We start from the raw sequence: 4,331 nt of genomic DNA on the forward strand, positions 1-4,331 counted from the left end.
TGAGCACTTAACTACCCTATGTCAACTTTTTATTTGTTTGTCTTAAAACCCATACTATCAGCTAAGTGATCACTAGTCTGGTGTAATTAATTTTCTGTAAACTCCCTGGTAGGTAAGCTCCTACCTCCTATAAGCAAAAGGCAAATAAGCCCTGTGTTTGGCCCAATCCTCCTTCATCAGCTTCTCTTGTCAGTGCCACATTGAATCCCACAAAGGAGGATCCACAGCAGGACCTTTGCAGGCCCAGGCTTAGATGTTGCTGTCCCTTCTGCCTGGAACATCCTTTGCCATTCTTGTTAGACTTCCTCCTGATCACCAGCTTAGGGATCACAGCATCCTTAATGTTTATTCTACTTTGCACTTCCCCAGAGGGGTGCATCTACCCCTCTCTTTTTCCTCAATGATGCCCTCATTTCCTGCATAGAAGAATTTCTGCTCAGAGATTAGTTTAGGGCTTTGGTCCCTGCTAGGTGTTTCCGGAAAGACAAAGCATGGTACATTCCCATTCTTTGTCCCTTATATGAGGAAAAGGTTGAATTGGAAGGAGAAACAAGGAAAGAACCAAAGAGTCTCAGGGAAAATTCCCCTAAAACTCAGCACTTTGGCATGTTGAGTAACACTAGACACAGGAAGGTTGTTTTCATCCTCCCCTCCCCTTCTCTAGGAAGTAGGTCACAGACTAAAGAACAGTTTTTATAACCTTTCCTCACAGTAGATCATAAAAGCCTCGTGCAAGAAATTCTCTTCCTGTGCCAGGAAGAAAGGTACTTCCTTATTTCTGAAGACCCAGGGTCACATGGAAGAATTGGAATCAATGGGACTTGCTCTGCCTCCAGTTCATTACTGAGATCAAACCATCTTTGTCCTACTGTATAGACCCAGGTCTGCCCATACTTCATGAAAACATGATCATAGTTTAAACACTCTTCAGGTCTTCAATTCTGTAGGAAGATTCCAATGTCACATAAAACATTGATGAATTTGCATGCTCTTTTTTGTTTCTCTATCTTTTGATATAGGGGTGGACTGGGATGGGAGAGGAAAAGATGCTTTTTCTCCCCATGGCATGGATAAGGTGCTGAGGTTGGAGAGATCAGGGTCCCATAAGACTGGAGCCTTTAGGGAGTCTACTTTGCTTGTCCTGAAGCAATACTGCAGTGTCATCTGCCGTTTCTTTTCCATCCCACGGAAAAAACAGATGGGAGAATGGGAAAGAAGTCTTTGCTATCAGCTCACTTTGGTTGCAAAAAAAAATGTTTTCTCAGATCAACTAGAGGCTTCTGTGAATCTTATTTTTAAGAATGTTGTGGAAAAGAAGTGTGTGCATGTGTTTGCTGAATCTAGTGCCACTTGGGTGCTTGTCCATACTTGACTTTAAAGCAGCTGCTATTGGAAACTACTGAACATCACCTTATTATCAATGGCTAGTCCTTTCTGACTCCTCTGGCCTCTTGTGAAAACAAATTTGGGCAATGCATGTGCTGCAAGGAAAATGCAGGTTTTAGGGTTGACAAGATGGCTCATTGGGTAAGGGAGCTTGCTGTCAAACTTGGCAACCTGCATTCAATCCATGTGCTCCACATGATAGGAGACAACTGATTTCCACAAGTTGTTCTCTGATTTCTACACCTGTGCCAGAGAATGCACACCCCTCCACACACAAATGTAATTCAAGAAAAGTTTGAAAAGTAAACTCAGTTTTCATATTAAATATTACATGCAAATATGACCATGAAAATTGGGTCCTTTTCTATGGCTATTCTGTAATTTTCACTTAAATATAATCCCAGAGGGGCATAGACTGTAATAGAGCAAAGGTGCCTAGAGACCAACCAATTTAATTACCTTATTTTACAAAGAGACCAGCATTAAGAGCACAAACTCAGGAGCCAAGCTATGTGACCTATGACAGATTATTTAACCTCTCTGTGCCAACTTCTTCAGGGAATAAAAATGGGGATAAAATATTATCTACTGCTTACCATTGTTTGGAGGACAAAGCAGGCTGATATTAGATATTCAGTAAGTTCAGTATGTTTACTATTATTATTTTCTGTGTATCACAACAAATTAGCCAAATGTAAAACCCAGTTTTTTTAAATCCCATCTAAGTTTTTTTTTTTTTTTTTCAACTGCTCATGTCCCAAGTCTTTCCAGTTTTCCTCATCTCTATAAAACTGTCTAGGACTAGTTAAACAACATTCTTCCACACTTTGATCCCAGAACTTCTTCCTCACAGCTATGGATATGGTACTGTATGCATTTTTCCATCTGTGCTTATCTGTCTCTCTAGTCTGTATTTCTGCCTCTGTCTCTTTTCAATTCAATTTATACCAGCACTACAAAGGTACTTTCAGTCAGGCAACTTCCCCCAACCCCTGAAGGCTATAATCCACCTTAAAGTAATTTTAAAATTTAAATTTGTGAAGACTATAGAAGAGTATACTGAGAAGTGGCCCTCAGTATAGAACCACAGGCTTTGGTGAAGGCTCCTACTCTGGCCATGGCTCTGCCTTTCCACTGCTCTGCACATCTGGATATCCTGTATCAAGATATCAGCCCCTCACCAATAGGCCCCAGCAGATAGGACCAGCTCTAATACCAGGCTCATGGTAGGAGTCAGAGGACCTGCTCAACACTCAGAGAACATTTCCATGGTAGGGACATGATCATCAGCCTGTAATTACTGTTATCCCCAATCACCACTTAAAAAAGTTTAAGGAACAAATAGCCTTTATTGATTGTAACAGTACGCAAAGAGACAGAACACAGGGGCTGAAGAGATGGCTCAGTGGTAAAGGACACTAGCTGTTCTTGTAGAAGACCCAGGTTCAAATCCCAACACCCACATGGCAGCTAACAACTGTCCATAACTCCCGTTCCAGGGAATCCGACAGCCTCTTCTGTCCTCTGCGGGCATTGCACAATACGTGTGCACTTACCTACATGAAGGCAATATATGCACACACATAAAAATAAAAACAATAAATATAATATTAAAAAAAGAGACAGAACACAACTATTGTTCTTGGAGCAGAGCCTGCAGACGCCATTGCTGCCCTCTAAAAAGCCACTTACAACTTTTTAAACATGCTTGCTGGGTTGTCTGGGTGGTCTGATTTTCCTTTATGGTTATATGGTATACTGTTGTCAAACTGACAGTCTTGGAAACTTCACCTGAGAAATTCCCTCTACCCAGCTGATCTGCGGACATGTCTTGTGAGGCATCTCCTTGATTACTGAGTGATACGAGATGGCCCAGCCTGCTGTGTGTGGTGCCACCCCTGGGCAAGTGATCCTGGGTTATTGTTGGGTTTTTTTAATGTTTTATGTATTATTTTTATTTTATGTGTATGTGTGTATTGCCTGCATATGTGTAAGTGCACTCGTGTCATGCAATGCCCACATAGGACAGAAGAGGCTGTTGGATACCCTGGAACTGGAGTTATGGACAGTTGTTAGCTGCCATGTGGGTGCTAGGATTTGAACCCTGGTCTTCTGCAAGAACAGCCAGTGTTTATAACTGCTGAACTATCTCTCCAGCCCCTGGTCCTGTTTTTTTTTAATATTTTATTTATTATTTTTATTTTAGTTTATGTGTAGATGTGTATTGCCTGCATGTATGTAAGTGTACCCATGTCATTCAATGTCCGTGGAGGACAGAAGAGGCTGTTGGATTCCCTGAAACTGGAGTTACAGACAGTTGTTAGCTGCCATGTGGGTACTGGGATTTAAACCTGGGTCTTCTGCAAGAACAGCCAGTGTTCGTAACTGCTGAACCATTTCTTCAGGCCCTGGTCCTGGGTTTTTTAAGAAAAGTACCTGAGCACAGGTCAGAGGAAACAGCCAGTAAGCAGCATTCCTCCATGGTCTCTGCCTTAGTTCAGAACCTGGAGGCAGCTCCAGGCCTGCCCTGATTTCCCTCAGTGATGAATTGTAATCAAGATGTATAAGCTCTTTCCTTTCCTCCCCAAGTTGGTTTTGGTCAGAGTGCTTTGTCACAGCAATAGAGAAGGCAAACTATATAGAATACATGGTTACAGCCCTTTTATCCTAATACTATTATAAACAGACCTGCATTCACACTCAAAAATGCAACCCTATCCAAGGTACAGGATCACACTTGCTCTCCCTCATCACACACCTTCTGTGATTTCTCTTTATATCCCAACCCTTCCCAGAGTGTACAACTCTCCCCTTCCTTCCCCTGACCCATTCCTCTCCTTGCCATCCATTGTGGACTGGCTCTCCTGTATGTCTACCATTGTACAGTCATACTTCCCTAAGCAAGCCATGTCCTAATGTTCTAGTAGAACAAGCAAGGAGTTAAG

Source organism: Nannospalax galili, unplaced genomic scaffold (assembly GCF_000622305.1).
Source record: "Nannospalax galili isolate Female #2095 unplaced genomic scaffold, S.galili_v1.0 scaffold38, whole genome shotgun sequence".
NCBI classification, from domain to species: domain Eukaryota; kingdom Metazoa; phylum Chordata; class Mammalia; order Rodentia; family Spalacidae; genus Nannospalax; species Nannospalax galili.